Below are 18,413 nucleotides of genomic sequence, written 5' to 3'. Positions count from 1 at the left end.
GCATATAAGGGATATAATTTCTGTGGGTACCTCAGGATGTGTACAGAACAGGCTGGGCTGTTAGTGGAGATCACTTGTGAGAGGAAGTGTGATTTCCTGACTATCCCTAATAATGTTAAATCTAATTCATATTTTCATATTCATTGCTGAGTATTATGCAGACTTGGCAAGTCGTTAAGGACAAAACAGAGTTACTGTAAGATACACAAGCACTGAAGCACAAGAAATTGAGACTCCAGATGTAAAATCATAGATACCAGGAAGCAGGAAGTTTTTGGGATAGGTGGAATGAGCACACTGCTATGTTGGAAATTTTAGTGCCAGGTTGTAGCCTGAAAGAGTCTTAGGTGCTGTTCAGTGTAAGGTGTCATATTACTGCAATGTATTAGATACATTTTCTTGTACACTATTTCAAGGAACAACGGAGGGTAAAAGACTTGTGGAAAAACTCCTACTATATGTCTGCATTTCTGCACATTGAAGAGTTGCAGCTGTCCCATTTTTTTAAAATGTTTGCTGTCCATCCCCTCAACCTACCTGAGTGCCTTTTAATACAGCTATTCACCACTAAAGGCAGTTGCAGCAGTATTGCTTCTTTTCTAAAAATAGACTGCAAGAGCATCTTTGTTATCTGCAGTGTAAATTGTTTTAGTTGGAAGCTGCTTTGCTACAGTATCATTTCTTAAATTGCATATTAATTTAACAACCCATCCACCCAAAACATAATGATTGTGATTGGAGAAATACAATTCTGAATCATGAAGTGGAAGGCAAAAGGGTTTAGATGCAAGTGACACCAGTTTTCATTTTGCATGTATATACACAGGAATTGTGATTACAGCAATATGCATTGTCTTCTGTTTGCAGCAATGCCAAGACAAGACCAGGCTGGATGGGCCTCTGAGTAAAGTGGTTTAGTGGAATGTGTCCCTGCCCATGGCTGTGGGGTTGGAACTAGGTAGTCTTTAAGGTCCACTCCAACCCAAACCATTCTGTCATTCTGTGAAACCAAAATTCAAGTGTAGATTAAAGTGTGTCCCAGTGAAATGAGCAGAATTTCAGTGATGAAAGAATGTATTGCTGAGAATCATTTTAGTGACATTCCTTAATCATGTTCTCAGAAGGTGGTACGTATTTCAGCAGCTGTAGTGTGGGTTTGTGAGAACTGGTGTCCAGATCAGCATCAACCTTGAGAGGTGAGCTGGCTTTGTGCATTCCTAGCACTGTATTAACCACTGCTGCTGAACAGTGTCCTTCACTCCTTCTCAACCCATCTTGCTTTGAAAATACAAGATTTGGATTGAAAATGTTTGCAGGAACCTCCTGTGGCAAGCAGGCAGAAAGCCAAGGACTGGTAGAGCCTCTGTGAAGGGCTGGTGGGGAATGTTGGCTCAACATGACTGAGACAAGTCAGTGGTGCAGTAGATGCATGAAAAGCCTTGGCAGTGGTTGCTGCACGCACATCTGAAATGGCTTTTCTAGCCCTGGGTAATGCTACAGTCACCAGAGAGAGTCCAATGGGCACAATTTTCAGTGACCTAAAATAGCGTTACACGTAGTCAGTGGGGCAGACTTTTACTCCTCAGCAGAGGTTTTTCACTCCTCAGTGTAGGTTACATAAGTTTTTACAGCTAGGAATTTAGGAGCTTCAATGACAGCTATACATCACTTCCCACACATGCCCACTCACCCCCGGAAAAGGGGGAAAAAAAGCTCATATTTCCAAGTTGACATTAATAATGTTGTGATGAGTTCATAGTGGGGCAGTTAGTAATGCATTTAATGCATTTATGTTATTGTTTCCCTATTTCATTTTTTTCTTGTTTTAGTCTGTTTCCTGCATTTAATATTTAAAATGAACAAGCACAAGCAAAGAGAAAAAACTTGAAAGGCTGAAAATCAAAAAAAACACAGAACCTTTCCACTTACATAATTCAGTTAAACACATTCTTCCCATGATGCATTGAGGAAATATATTATTACAGACACAAAGCACTTTGTAGTGTTGTATTATTAACTCCTTCTGGGGCCAGATGATTTTTATGCCAGATTAGAAGGAAGGAGAAATAGGATGTAATGTCAATTAACCAAATTGCTATGGGTCTTTCAACACTAGGGCTTACGTGCACTCCCAGAAAGGGGATACAAAAATTCGTACATTTAGGATTTCCAGATCTTTGGAGAGAGTTTAAAATGCCCTGATATTACCCTGGTGAGTGCTGTGTGCTCATCTGCCTGAGCAGTAAAAATAGGCTATTTTTATTTAATTGGATGGTGGAAAGCTAGAGATTTCTCACATCAGTCCGATGGCAGATTCAAGATTCTGCATATGTCAAAACAAAGCCATCTGGATTTGTTTATATTGCAGTTAGTCTTTTGCAGGAGTCCAAGTGGCTATTTGAGAGCCACTATAGCATCAGCATAACAAATAAACACAGGTCATGCTACAGCCCTTTCCAGTTTCCTGGGCCAACGTGGAGAGCCCTTTGCTTACACATCTGCAGGGTGAGTGTATGCTAGCCAAACAAAGTTGTGGAAATGAAGACAGGGTCATAAAAAATCCCTCTAGACATGAAATCATATGAGTTAAAAGACTTAGTCCCAGTTTTAAACATTCTCATTGCCTTGTCTTTTTTCTTCGGTTCTTTCACCTCTCAATCCTGTTCCATTATGTGGGCATGGATTTTATTTTTGTGTTTACAAATGCAGGATTTATTCAACAGAAGATTGAGTTTTTTAGGGTGTTTTACGTAAATAAAACATTTTACTTCTGAGTTAAAAAACAAACAAAACCAAACATTCCTGCTTGAAATAACAGAAATCTTTTTTAATTGAGTGAAGGCAATTAAGAAGATTGATTGCTCAACCCCCCTGCAATCCAGTTAGGAATGGTTCATTGTGCAAGTGATAAATTAAGATGGTTTGCTAAGTTCCTGGTGGATCCTTGATTTGAGGTTATGATTTTGTAACAAATCATGACAGAGCAAAGCTATCAAGTGGTACTGTCTCTCCTTTAAAGAGACCTCCAACTCAGCTGGCAAAGCCTTTTCTCTTTGTCTAGGGGGACACCAATCTCTCAGTTTTATGGTAGTTTGGGATGGGAATGGCTTGATAAAGCTCATTGAAAGAGAAATTAATACATAAATACGTAATTAATGGGATCTCCAGCACAGGTTAGGTTAGTTCGTAACATTTGTTAGCCAATGGGGTCCAAAACCTTTCAAGTCCAATTTAATTTTCTCTAATTGTCAGAGCTCCCAAGTAGGTTTTCCTGGCTCTGTGCCATTGTTTCCTTTGTGTAGAGTGGGGCACAGATCAACTCACACATTGTCCTAAGCACCAGCCACGGAACTTGCCCTTTGCAGCCCAGGAAGGTGTTTGAAGAAGTTTGTATTTGGGGTGATCTGATTGTACTTTGGGTTGTTATGGTCAGGAAGGGCAGAGTTTGTGACTTTTGGCCCAACTGTGGTGAAAATTAACACTTAGGGTGACCTTAGAAATAGACCATGTCTTTTCTATCTACCTTTGAGGCACAAAAAGAAAGAAGAGTTCATCTGCTTCAATTGTTCACTTCTGTTTTCTTTAGTAGGTAATGGGAGCTCTTGTGAGCATTAGGAGTGACTGGCCCTCCTGATTTCTGCCAGCTGCTCTCCACTGGGTAGGGGAGGCTGGTAGTGTAGCTGGAAGGCCCAGAAGGTGGAGTGTTTCCCCACTTTGTCCATCTCCATCTGTTTGGATTTGGAGCTGGAAATACTGATTGAGAACCTTGGAGATAGCAAATCCCCGAGAGCTGCCAAGTGTGGTAGTTCCTGGTGGCTGTGATAAAGCCCTACATCTTGGAGACTCGGAAGATAAATGAGTGATCGTCCTTGCTGGGGTGCAGCTGAACTTGTCTAAGCCATGGCAGAACAATGGCATAAATTAGATTTATTAAAGAAAGGTGCTGCTTTTGTAGCATCAATTTAGTCAAAATGATGGTGACAATGGATGAGTCTTCATGCATCCCCCCACCCCCCACACCCCCTCTCCCTTTCTTCTCTCCCTGATGGGCAGTTGGAGGGTTTTGCGTTTGTCCCAGCATAGGAACACGGGGTGGGTATTGCAGGAAGAGCTGTCTGGGTGCTTGCATAATTAAAGTATTCCAGAGATGGGGGAGCTGAGACACTCACGACTGAGTTTGGTGCACATTGGCAGGCATAAAATGCTGCTGGAAACTGGGCCAACTGGGCAAATTGGTCTGCTGAGGTTGCAGGCAGCTTTCTGGTGAATCCCCCCCACCCTCACCCCCAGCAGGGGCACCTGCAAGGTACATCCAGCCCAAAGATGAAGATTTTTTTGGTAAGAGCTGTATGAAAATGTTCAAGTAATAATCTTCAATTCTTTAATTCTGAATGAATTTGAGGCAGAAATGTCTGTTTAAAGTATATATTCTGAGAAATTAGTATGTCATTAAAACAAGCACTAACATTCATTTTTTTTCAGTAGTGTGGATGCCCATGTAGTTCGGAATTTTCCTAAGTGCGATAGAGTTTGTAAGGATGGGCAGCTAGGAGGGAGGGGAAGGAAACTGATGGACCATGATTCCAGGTCTGTGTTTGATTTCCAAATAACTTTGCAGTTAGGATCCCTGCTTCTGACTAGTCAATTTATGGATAAATTTTCACTTTGAAAAACTACCTGTGTCAGTACTGTGTTTTGTTGTTCAAGGAAAAGGATCATTTTTGGTCACATTTTTCAAAGAGAAACTTTGAAATTAAATTAGATTTTTATTGTTTTTCAGATTTCTTCTGTTCAGTATAGTTATTGGAAAATAAGCTGATGAATAAATAGTTCACAAATAAAATTAGTTGGCTTTTTGTCGTGGTGTTTTTGGGGTTTTTTTATTCACAGTTTCCTATGAAGTGTCACCAGCTTCAAATAAGAAATTTCTTTAATATGTTTCTCTGGGGGAAAAGGAATAGATGTTTTTCAACTCTTCTGTCAGTATATGCTCTGAGACACTGAATAATTCTGAATCTCAATATACCCCTTTATCTAACAGCTTATGTGTTTTATTAGTTTTGTGGTTTCTGAGGTTTTGTTTTTTCTTTAGAGGGTTGGTGAAGAGATTAGTACAACTTAGCGATAGATTTGACATTTCATATAGACAGACCTAGAAATCTGACTAGAGAACACGTCTAGAAATCCCTAGCAAAACAAAAGCTGCTGGGTCCACAAGTTTTCTGAAAATTATGTTGGGTGTTTGGCTTTCATGTTCTAGTAAACATGAATAATAATTCCCCAATCTCCTGCTATGTCTGTTATTCATTATTTTATAACTCCGTGTTGTATTGTACTTCAGACATCAATTTTCAAGCTAAAAAACCCCAATGTGTTTAATCTTTCAACATTCTGAAGATATTTTGTACCATTGGCCTACTTTGTGGCTGTTTTCTGTATTTATTTTTTTCAGTTCAACTATACATTTGTCAAATGGAGAGAGAAAAGCTTCCCAGTTTTCAAGTTGGGGTCACATTAACTGTTAATAGATAAAGTAATTTTGATGCTTTTTGGACAGCTGGTTGTTTTTTTTTTTCTTCCAATTCCTAATAACTTCTTCGGGTTTTTGGCCCTTTTGAGTCCAGAACTGATGTCTGCATCCAGCAGTTTACAAGGCTTCAAGATTCCTGAATGACAGCAGCAGATTTCCAATGTATTTCAGAGTGGGTGTGTGGTGAAGATGATTTTATCTGTGTGGTGTGGTGCTTTATATTTGCTGATCCTCTTTATTTTCCATTTTACTGCCTGATCATTCCATATCATCAGATCCTCGTGCAACTTTTCTGTCTTTATTTTGACAAGCCAACAACTTTTGTGTTATCACAAAGTTGTGTTAGTTTTCTGTGCTCTATGTTTTCTTCGGTATGACATTTAGGAAGCCAGAAATAGCATAGAACAGACTAGATTCCCATAAATGCACATTTTCTTTTGTCATATATGAGCTTGGTTTGGTTTTTCTTTTTTCTTTCAGTGGTTTTCAACAAAAGTTGATGGAAATGCAAGTGCATGGTATAAATTATAGCATCATTATTAATCCATAAACTGATTTCCTTTGAAGGCTAATAATAAAATTTTAAGGTCTGTATTCCCTCTTAACAAACAAGATGTCTTTTAATCATTATATAAGGATCTGCTTGTTTGTTTATTCTGATTTTTAAAATAATTTCTATTAATTTATGGATTTATTTGTCTGTGGGTACCACGGTCTGTCTTAAAGCCTCTTAAAATGTGCCCCTGCATTTGCCACCTTCTGTTTCTCCGCTAATGAAGTAAATTTCCTTGATAGGATAGCTATCATGGCTAGTAGTTGAGCAATTTTATATTGAATTTCTGAATTGTGGAAGAATATTAATTGAGCTTAGTGGATTTTCTCTCTTTATTTTATATGCTAATTCAGTACTTCAATTTAAAATAATTTTCTCACCCATAATGGAAAAAGAGCCTAGAGTTGGAAATACCCTAAGCTGTATCCTACACTCTGCTCTGATGAAAAGAATTAATTCACCATCTCAGTTATGGCCTTGTCTTCTTCAAGGCTGTCTTGTAGCATTTTTATTAGTTGGGTTTTTTTTCCTATCATATGTTCATAGGGGTATTTATTGCTGGTTTTTTACGCCTTGTATCAAATGCTCTAAAAATTTTTAAATTCTGTGTTATGCTGGTATTCTGTACTTACAGAGCTGATCCCAATTTCCATTTTTATCCTTTAATTGTGACTTCTTCTTTAGAGGAAAGTCTTCCTACTTAAAATAGCTTCTCAGTCTCTGATTTTACCAGATGGTTTTTACTTCTTTCATTTTAAAGAAATTTGTTTTCAGCATAAGTGGTTTTGATCTATTTTAAATCTCCAATAGGATGACTTTAAAATACTTATCCTGTTGTTACTTTTAATTTCTAACTAACAAATCCTAGGTTTTATGTATTTTGTTTTTTGAAGTTAATCTCTGCTTTAAAATAATACTTTGTGTGTATGTGTGTAGTTCTGCATTTGTGTGTTGGATTACAGTTTTGTGTGGCCAGTTTTGCAGAGAAGCTCCTCAATAGCAGTGTTTTCATCCTGAGTGCTGGTTAAGTCTAAAGAACACATTATTTCTGTGTGTGGATACCTTGCTTACCAACTCCAGCAATTATGCATTTCTGATTTCTAAAATTTGAAGTTTAAGATGATCTGACAGTTTCACTCTATTCAAAGCTGAAAAAGGCTTCTCTCTGTTTTCTCTAGTCTTTTGGATCTCTTATTAATGCCTTATCTACCATTGAGTGAAATGACATCACATGGTCATGTGTTTGATAACCCAGACCTGTCAGACTAATGTGGAAGAATTTCAATCCATATTGATGTTAGGGTGGTCAGTAGTAATTCACTGTCCCTATTGGCTTCTAACCTTTCTTTTAAACATAGCACCCTTCTTTTTACCAGTGTTTCTCACTCCGTCCTTACAAACTTTGTACCCTTTACTGCCTCCTCCATGTGGCTGCTTTCCACTTGTATGTCTGCTGGGATGTATTTTTGAACACACAAGGCATAACCCAGGTTAGTTACACTTCCAGAGTGAGCACATGTGCCTTTGACATAACCATGGAGACCTGTGTTGACAGGCTTGGCCTAAATATCCCGAGGCTGTGCTTTGCTGGTTAAAATGAGTGCATTTTGTCCATTTCTCTCCTGTAATCAAGAGTATGGATTTTGGCACAATTCATTCCTCAGCAAGGCACATGAATACCAGTATGGGGAGAAATTGGACTCTTTGAAAATGCTAATCTGACTCTCCAAGGATACCATATAATAAACAATCTGGGAGCCTGCAGAATTGCTGCATTTTCCTTTAGTCATAATGTGTTGATTTAGTGGTGTTTTAAAGAACTGCTGTCAAAGTTGTGTGTTCTCCAGATGGATGGTGGTTGAGGTGTTCATTAATGCTCTGCTGCAGAAACTTGGTGAGTTCAAATGTGCATGAGACTGTAGCATTGCTGCAGAAGCATTTGAGGGAATTTCAGTGTCCTTCTTTATTAGAAGTTAAATTTGTATATTTACAGAGTTATCTTCTGTTAGTTAGAGAACAAGTTCATCTCTGAAGACTGAGCTGTGAACATACATCCTAGCCCAGCTTATTATTCAGGCCTCGATGTGTGCAAAAGGTTTGAAAGGAAATCCTGTAATAGGTTAATTTTCCACTCTGTGGGTTGCATTGCCTGAAAACACTTGCTTCTTTCTTCCCTTCTTTGTTACTTTTCAAGGGGTAGCTACTCATACTGCTTTCAGGATAAAAACACCTTAAACACAATGCCTTCATCTTAATATTTGCAAAAAATGTTAGGTGTTCTTATTTCTTGTTCTAAAGGCGAGCTCTTTCATGGATCCTATTCACTGATCCTTTCTTTCACCTATGATCAGGAGATAAAAAGAATAAAAGAGCCCCGTGTGCTAGATTTCACACCTCAGGAGAAGGGCTTGTTAAGGAGCTATTGATTTCCTCTCTCCTCAACTCCCTCCTCTTTTCCCATACTTCCCCCTCTCCGCAACTCCCACATCTTTTGCCATACTTCAATGGGAAATACTGATACCATTGGAGAGGCTTCCAAGATTTCTAGTTTTTAGTGTTTACCTAGCTATGATTTAGGGAAAAACTGTATGGAAGTGAAAGGAAAAAGGACAACTTACAAAAGGAGTGGTAAGAAAGGTCTCTGAAAAAGCAGACTGTTCAATTTATAGACTCATAGAATATGCTGAGTAAGAAGGACCCATCAGGATCACTGAGTCCCACTCAAGGCCCTTCACAGGACACCCCATGAGTCACACCGTGTGCCTGAGAGCATTGTCCAAATGCTTCTTGAACTCTGTCAGGCTGGTGCTGTGACCACTTCCCTGGGGAGCCTTTTCCAGTGCTCAACCATCCTCTGGGTAAAAACTTTTTCCTGATATCCAGCCTAAACCTCCCCTGACCCAGCTTCACGCTGTTCCCTTGGGTCCTGTCACTGTGACCACAGAGCAGGGATCAGTGCTGCCCCTCCTCTTCCCCTCATGAGCAAGTTGTAACTGCAGTGAGGTCTCCCCTCAGTCTCCTCTTCTCCAGGCTGATCAGACCCAAGGGACCTCAGCCACTCCTCACATGGCTTCCTGTCCAGACCCTTCACCATCCTCGTGGCCCTCCTTTGGATACTCTCTAGCAGCTTAATATCTTCATGCTGTGGCACCCAAAATGGCACATGGGACTCAAGGTTGAGGCCGCACCAGTGCAGAGTAAATTAATTATAATGCCTCTTAATTTGTATTGAGGCATTTTATTGAAATTATTGACATGGCATTTTAAAATATAATTCTACTTTTCCCTTCATTTAAGCAATTTCCCTTCACTGAAGCTGTTACTCTGATTTGATTTCTTTAAAAAAAAAAAAAGTATCTGTTGAAGTAAATATTGGGCTGCAGGTCTATACAGAAATAAATTCATTTTCTTAATATGCTTACATTTCTAAAATGGCATGGGAGGCTCCTGAACCTAGTGCCATGGCATGTAAGGTTGAGGAGTATTTCCATACCTCATTATTTGTTGTTCCTTTCTTAAATGGAGGTGTACAGCAGAGGATGACAACTTGCAGTCTTTGTTTGCCTTCCTATGGGTTATCCATTACAACTGCTTAAAAACTGGTGATCTTGCTGTGTAAATCAGCATCACATATCTTGCTGTTAGAGGATGCAAAGACACAGACTCTGTAGGATGATCCTCCTTGGGGAAAGGACAAGAATGAAACTGTTATTGAAGGTCCTAGGGACAGTCCAGCATAATGCATCCCAGTTTGCACATTTACAGAAACATCTCTTGCATAGAAACTCTTCTTGTTGCAAGAAACTTCTTGTTCCTTCCCTTGCGTTCATCCACATGGGGGTAATGCTCATTTCAAAATATGTTTTTACAAGCACTGGCATTTCAAACTCGCTGAAAAGTTCCCATATTCTTCTAATTTCTAAAATAAAAGTAATAGAACAGTTTTTATTGATGGTCTGATGTCATCTTGGACCTGCCAAGTGTGTCACGACGCCGTATGTCCTACCATAACAACAGTAACAAGTATTATTTGTATGCCGGCAAAAATTACACCTCAGAGTCAGAATTTCAGGCCTCCTTCTTGGATCACTAACAGAAAGTTACTTTTTTTTTTTTTGTGCTGTATTTTAGAGAACATCATGATCTTCAGAGCCTACTGCTGAGGATTGTTTGGTGTGGTTGGTGTAATGAAATGTGTGGTCAAAACGTAATGGGCAGACATGCATTTGGAAGACACTGCATATCCGCCTGCCAAGATGCTGCAAAAGCTCATCTTACCCTATTGCAGGAGGAAGAGATGTGGTTTCTTTAAGTTGCTTTAGTGTCCTCAAGATTAATTTAATGTGGTTCAGTGATGGACCTCAGTGTGAAAGTGGAATGACAAGACTCAAATGTGGGATGCTGCAAGCATTACAGTAATGGTTTTGTAGGAGGAAGATTTGTCAATTAAGTTTAGCCCTCCTGTGGTAGAGACAAGACTGTGTAACTCACTAGGCCAAGACTATGGCTGATGTGCATGAGCATGGTTTCACTGCTCTGAAGGGTGAGATTGTGGCTTCATTGCCACCCACATGGAAGAGCAGTAATGGGTACTAATCTGAGGGCTGTACGAGGCTGGGAATTTTCCTGGTGATGTCCTTAACCCAGGCCCCAGGGAGGCAGCAGACTTTCATAAGAAGAGGATCTGTCCAGAGTACTGAACCCTCTGTTCTCCTCAGAAGGGAGTTGCCTACAACGATAACCTGTCTTTTCTTCCTTATGGAAGTTGCTATGGGGCTGGGGGGAGGAGGGCATAACAAAAAATGTGTGTAGGCACCTGCATTTCAGTGCATTATAGAACACTGGAGAAAATCAAGCCTACCTATCTTCCTCCTTCCACAGGGATCTGATCCAAATGAAAATGCTATCAAACTATAACAGTGAAATATCCTAAGATAATGAAGCACGGTATTCATCTGAGGTCACTGTTGCATGGAATAACTAACACCTCTCTGGTGTCATCTTGCTGGATCCGTCTGGCAAATTACAACCAGAGAGACACTGAGTGTACAGCACTAGCTATTTAAATGTACTTTGATGAGGCTAAACACAGGGAAGGTTCCCAGAGTTCCCCAGCACTGCCAGACATAAACACATTCACTGCATTGTTAATCCCACTAATTTAATGTAAAGCATGAAGGTCTCTATGAGATTTATGCAGAACAGCTGAAATCTATGATTAGTGTTGGCAGCAGAAGAGCAGTTTCAGTCTGTTGGCTAGGGTTAATCTAGTCAAGGTACTAGAGAAATATTTATCCTTGTTGTGATTTAGTTTAAAATACTACCTTTATGTAGGATTGCCTTTAAGATAAAGTACAGGAGGCTGAACAGAAGCAGGAATTAGCTGCCGACTTTTAGCTTAGACTTGTAATTTACAGGTTTAATTTTGCTGCTTCTTGCTTCTATTATTCTTTATTTATGTAGCAGTGATAATATTAACAGCGATAACAGCTTCACCTCCAGGTGCTCCCAAGACAAAGCTGATTCTAAAATCTAAGGATAGGGATCCATTCTCCATCAATGGAATGCAATTATGCGAGGTGCAACTTCACATATGTATGCAAAGAGTGTCTCAGTAGGGTAAGGAAATTGCACTTGGTTCATTGCTGGGAAGAAGAAGGGCAACCTGCCCAACTACAGATTGGATCAGGCACTTGGGCTACATCTCTATGAGGAAATGGAAGAAGACAGAGACCATTTTCCATCCTGAAGTCAAGTGATGTAGCTCATGTATTATCCATTCGGTAAATTTGTTTTTCTTCAAAAGAGATCACTTTACCCAAGATGCCTATTGGGAAAGGTCTCTGGTGGATACAGTGTCTCAGACTTTGCCAAGGTACAGTCTGGCAGACTCTGGAAACAGATTGACACTAATTTGAACTGTTTAAAGATGAAACTGTCCATTTCAGTACAGAAAGGTGCTGCTGAACATAGCCAGAGAATAAATTAGAATTTTCTAGGGGTGAATCAGAATGGGGAAAAAAATGTGCAAAGGGTTAAGAAGTTCTCCAATATTTTGTTTCATTTTCTTTGGTATAAATAGAAATGTTTCACTGTCCTTAAGGGACCCAAGAAACCTCATGTTTCTAATGTCACCATCATTATACACGTTTTTTATTTTGATGCAGACCTATTTAGAAAATAATATTATATAGATCATCTTAATGGCTATTATTTAAAATTTTTTAAATGCTTTTGCTTGCAAAATATTTTGATGATGTAAAAATGGTGGATTTTATTGAAAAATCTGTGATTAGTTCTACTAACTGTCAGCAGAAGGATAATAAGCAGCATCCTTAATATAAATGTAGTTTACTTTGGGCAGTCATCTATCTGATGTTAATGATGTTGTTAACAGCATTTGTTCCTGTATTTGGAAAGTAACTAACCAGACAGAAAGGTATGCACGCAGTGTAATGGGGTGGATTAGCAGCAAATAACCTTCTCACTTGAGCAGATCATTTAGGGAAGTGATGAATTAGTATGGACCCTGACACATTACTGCATCTCCTCTCCCCTGGACTGCCCTGCTTGTGCAGAAACTGCCAGTAGCTCAGAGGTGTCTAAATAATGCTCAGGAGCCCAGGCAGACGCTGCATTGCTGGAGCACAGCAGTCAGCCCCTCAGTAAGTAACAAGTGTAATGCAGTCCCAGTAGGACTCCTGCTTGATCACTGCAGCCAGTCATTTTAATCTTTGCTGTATAGGGAAGTTTAACTACCTCTTTGTAGATGAATTTTTTTTTTTTTTTTCCATTAGGGCGTGGAGTGATGAGATGGAAAGCTGTCACTTGCTCAGATAATATGTTATGGGAGGATAATTTTGACAGGTGCCTCTTGTATTCTTTTCCCTCCTGCTCCTCCCTAATAGCAGCTCTGACAATGTGCCAAGGGATATTGTTTCTGAGGTTGTTGTCTGACAGTGTGCCAGGGGGTATTATTTCTGAGGTTTTTGTCAAGGATGGGTGTTTCACAGGGAAAAATATAGCTGCTGTTGAGAAAGAAGAAACATAAGCAGAAAGGAGGCTTCTCTCTATGAAGGTAGGATAGGGTTTAGACTTCAAGCTGGAAGCTGAAGCATGAGTCTGGAAACAGGCAAATCAGCTCAGAAGGTGGTTAACCAGAAATAACTGGTTACCTTTTATCATGAAGACCATGGTGTATTTAAAGGAAAGAGACATAAAGTGGAAAGAGATGCTCAGAGGTTACTGATGTGCTAAGTGGACACAACCTGCCCTCCAGCTTTTGGTCCCTGGACCAAGCTGACAGCTGTTTCTTCTTGGGCTCAGGCTGAAACCTGCTTAAATTGGTGGAAAAAGCTCCCATTGACTCTCCTGAGCAGGTAAGTTCCTCCAAGTAAATGTACTTCATTTCTACAGATGGTTTGAAAGAATACTGAAAGAAAATGTAACTTGCCTCTTGAGAAAGAAAGGTGGGAAAACAGAATACTTAGGTTTGCCATCCATGTGCCGAATGTAGCTGTCCGGTATTGAAAACAGAGCTCTAAACTTCAGCTCTTAAAGGACCTAAGCGGTCCTCCTTGTCATCCTTTCCTTCTCACCATGGTCTGGCCCCCTCTAACAGCAAAATAATTTTTTAAGGCCACATGCTGAAAGAGAACAACTCCCAGGGGCCAGATCCTGCCATGAACTCCTGAGCTGGGCAGCTGCACTGAACTCACCCTCCAAATGAGGAGGAGCTTTTAGCAGCTCCCAGTCTGGGCACAGGGCGAGGGAGATGACAGCAAAGCCATTTCACTGTGTTTGTGACAAGGTATTAACAGTTCTGCCTTGCTGTGTTAGGCAGGACTTTTTCCATTACATAAGCAAAGCAACATTTTTCACAGTTAGCATTCACAGGATGCAGAAATAGTAAAATGTGAAAAAACCCCAAACATTTAGACTTTGAAATTATATTTTAGTTTTTGTATGGTTTTGTTTTTTAGGGCTGAGCTGAGGTGAAAGGGGCGAGTTTCCAGAATTGCCTGAACTGACAGTTACTTTCGATTTGCAGCAGAAACTAAATGTATTTCTTAATTTTCATTGTTACAGAAAGTAACCACAAACCTGTCCAGGCCTAAGGTGCAGCTAGCAAGCACTGATGCAGTATAATTTTTCTGTGAAAAGAAACCCATTAAAATCAGAGGCTGCTGAGTTTCCATATGGTGTGTTTATGGCAGCATTGTGTCCTTGTCATGGTCCTTGGTCTCTTTCCACACATATAAGCAGAGGCATAGGACCCCTGCCATAACTTGGTTTTAGTCACTGGCTTCCTCAAAACCTGGATTTAATACCCACACCCAGTAGCCCCACTGAGTTGCATTCTGGGTAACACGAACTTCAGCACAACTGAAATCCCATTGCCTTTGGCGAAGATAAAAGTCAGAGTTTGTTTCAGCCTGAAAAATGTGAAAAGCTAGGCAATGCCTTCTCTTTCCTATTTCAGATTTTCATGTTGTTTCTTCATTGAAAAGTCATGCTTTTTTTAAAGTGCATGTACACTCAAGTACTTGGGAGTCATTCACCAGGAAGTATGTTCTGTATCACGGCACAAACTCCTAGCCCATGATCTTTCTCATCCAGCTAAGGAAGTTTAAAGGGGAGAATGACACAATTTTACTCATAAGTACTGCAGTTTTGGGATTTATGACAGGCTTAGCTGCTTTTTGTCTCCCTTTGGTTCCTTCACTAAGCTCTGGATAGCTTGAATTAAGTGCCCTCTTGTCCTTTTTCTTCAGGCACTGGAGGCAGCACACTGTGATGTCACGGGTGAGATTTGAAGGTGGAGTGCTCTTTTCTGTGCTTTTATTTCTTTTAGTGAAGGTTGAAATGTTGTAAATTGCGAACATCTGTGTTGTATGCCCTCTGCACATTTATAATCTGATTATTTTTTTCCCCTCAGTTCAGCTCATCAGAGTTACTTTGGCAGAAATGAGAGTTTTCAATGTCTTAAAATACCTCCCCTAGAAGGTAGTTAACCTTGGGTCTGCCTGGTCACCGTTCAGGGCTGAGGATTGTGGCAATGGTGCTGCTTGGATACTCATTTGGAACCCATCCCATTACCCGCCTTACAAAGTGGGAGAGCAGAATGTATTTAGCAGAGCCATTATGGGAACCACCTTCTGCAGGTCTGTAAATAAGTTGCCATTTGGTGTGCAGAGGGTTCACGCGGGGGGGAGGCTGAGATAAAGTCCTGCATCTGATCTTCTCTTTTGAATTTATTAGTCTTTCATGAGCAGACACTTGCACCCAGTTTCCACTCGTCTGTTGGGAGGTGGAGATCAGTCTAAGTTTGGCCAAAGGAGGATCTAAAGCTCATCAAATCTCACTGGTATGATCTGGCATAGGTCTGAATTAATGCATGAGGTAAAGAAACAAAGGTGTGTCTGCAGGGTTATCAAACAATTGTCATATTTCACCACAGTTGTGTGACATTTTCCTGAACTGCCCTTGAAAAGCTTTTGGGATCCCTCTGAATGGGAGAGTTGTAAAAATAGCCCATTTAGTTAAATCATTGTTTTTCCTGAGGGAGTCATCCATGCAAATTTCAGGCAACAGCAGCGGTTTTGAGATTTAAGCTTCTTTTCAAAATTTTCTTTTTCATTTAAACTGGAATTCCATTTTGTCCTATTTCACTGCCTTCCATGAACTAGGTGAGCTGAGCATTGGGAAGAGTGTTGTACACGCTTGTCTCATTGCCATTCTTCCCTACATGCTGACAGCTGCGGCCCAAGAGGCAGCACTGAGCCGGTCGGACCCTGCTCCAAACCACTGCAGCTGCTCTCCCCTCACCTTTTCATGCCAGTGGGACCTGCCTTTGCTGGCTCATAAAAAAGCCTCATAAAATATTACTGTGTTGCCGTGGTCTGTGTCACAGCAGAGCACCGTGCAGCCAGGCACTGTGAAACAAGCTTGGTCTGAGGGGCAGCCCTGGCCAGCTGTTAACCTTGTGGCCGCTGGCACTGGGGAAAAGCTTTTGCCTTCAAGAAGCTGGTGGCAAAATTTGGTACTAATGGAGCTCTTTGATTTATAAGCCCCATAGAATGCCAGAGGCAGAATTTCCCAGGTAAATCATCAGTCTGTTGTGTTTACAGGGCTTGTTAAAAGACCCAGATTGAAGTGTTGTGCTCCCTCCCAGAGCAACTGTGTTGCATGGGAAATGCAGGTGCTTTGTTTTCTGCACTTGTTTGTCATTTTGTTCCTGGGAATTAATCCTTATCAACAACAGGTTGTAATAGAGGCTGTTTCTCAAGAGGACTTCTGCCATTGTCACTGATAGGTTTACTGTTAATCAATAACTGAACCTCCAGGGCTGTGAAATCTGGTACTGCATCCCAGTTTCATCTTCTTTAATGGATGGATTTTTTCTGTGTCAGCTGTGGATCTAAGTTTTCAAGTGACCGTCTGTGGCAATTGGTGTTATTCAATCAATGGACAGGTGGTCCATAAAGCATCAAAAGGTGATTTGTATAGCAGTGGGAGTTGGAAAGGAAAATCAAAGCAACCCTGAAGGCACACACACAGTGACGCCCCGCTGGCAGCAGCAAGCAGGGATGTGCCAGCTGCCCACGGAACCATCTCGTAGGCACAGATCAATGGGTACAGCAATGCCTGTGGATTTCCTTTCCCCAAAAGTGTCATTAGCTCTTTGCTTATTAGAGAAGCTTGAGAAAAAAGGTGCTGTAAGGGCTGTATAGGACTTCAGAACAGTTTATTTTTACCAATGTGGCTCTTTCAGTGTGGGAAGGATGTTTTTACACAGTTGCCCATCATGTTCGGAGTGAGTGGATCTGGGGCCTGGATGTGGATAATTCTGGCTCTTTCTTGAGGTGTAGCAGAGGGGCCTGTGGGTAGGCTGCTAGGTCACCTTGCAATGGGTGTGGTACAGCTGTGAATCATTTCTCTGGCAAAACCACCTCCTTGATGGCACAGGCAGTCCCTGAAGTATGCTGGACACCCCAGCTTGTTTCATAGTGTTAAACTGTACTTTGTCTTTTGTCTCTTAATTTTCACCCTTACTTTCACTCTAGTCACTGCATTTTAAGCTTTTCTTCACATTTGGGAAGGCTGGAAACTTTCTGTTGCCCCTCTGTTCTTTTTCTTCTTTCTTTTTTATGTTATGAAAAGTGAGGCTTTTGCATAATCACAGGACTCCAGGAACATGAGCCTTTGGAGCAAACAAACAGAAAACTACACTTCTATCTATGCATCTTGTATACCCATGAGTGTCTTACTAAAAATGTGAGGACTGCCACAGCTATGACTGTGAGGCTTACTCTCTACTAACAGTTTCATTACTGAGAAGAACAAGATTTTTCTCTTGAAATATAAGGAAAAAATCTCTGAAAGACTCTCTGCTGGAATTTGAACTTGGCTCCTATGTGGAAAGCAGTATGAGTAAGATCAGGACATCTAGAAGTACTGTTTGTTCCACTTCACAAAACATATCTGAAGGATAAAGCAGTAAACTTCTGTATTTGGTTAACTTTGAATTAACATCAACAAGAATCCCCATTAAAAAAAAAATACATAATATAACTTAATTTGTGAGAGGTTAGTTAACTGTTGCTTTATACTTGTAGAAAACAAGATCTTGTGCTTGAAAAGTTCAGAACTAGAGGTATAGGAAATGAGTTGAATACTGAGTTGATTAAAACAAGAATATACTGAATCTGAGGTTTTACAACATCCATAATAACATTTGGAAAAAAATTTGAATGCTTGCATTTGAGGAAAAAATTCTGTGTAGAAGTGAACCCCTAATCTCTTTAACACATCCTTCAACCACAGAAATGAATTGTAGGTCTACTTTAATGGGCTTATTCCAGTTTGTGCTCACAATTGCATTGTGTAGGCGAATGGTGCCAATTTTTTAACTGCAGAAGCATTTAAAACCGGTACAATTGTTTGTGATGAAATACTATACTTACAGGACCTCTTTTAAAAATATGGCTCTCCTATGAGATTATGTGCTTGTGTGTTCTCTCTTTGGTTTTCATGTTTTACAAAACTTTTAGCTTCAAATTTCAATCCTAGCTGAGTTACTCAAATGTTGTGAAGATTGCAGAAAGCCTGTGATATTCCTGGGCCAATATTACAGATAAGGGTGTAAAGATGAATTGAAAATGCTTCAGGCAGGAATACAGCCTTGATGTTTTTCTGAAGGTTTGTCTTTGAAATCCCTCGGTCATTCTTCATCCATGAGAGAATTTCCTCTTGTTAAGTTACAATTCTGACTAGGGCCATTAATTTTGGCTTGCTGTTGCAGGCAATTAATCAAATAGGTAAGAAAAG

General features: G+C 40.2%; 1 protein-coding gene across 1 annotated transcript in view; it reads left to right on the top strand.

Moving 5' to 3' along the window:
- CNTNAP5 (contactin associated protein family member 5) overlaps positions 1-18,413 on the top strand; it is a 279,817-nt gene that overhangs the window by 103,534 nt on the left and 157,870 nt on the right. The window lies entirely within an intron of this gene.

This window comes from Corvus moneduloides, chromosome 7, assembly GCF_009650955.1.
Source record: "Corvus moneduloides isolate bCorMon1 chromosome 7, bCorMon1.pri, whole genome shotgun sequence".
NCBI lineage: Eukaryota > Metazoa > Chordata > Aves > Passeriformes > Corvidae > Corvus > Corvus moneduloides.
The sequence above is the reverse complement of the archived record's forward strand: the minus strand, read 5'-3'. Positions and strand labels throughout refer to the sequence as shown.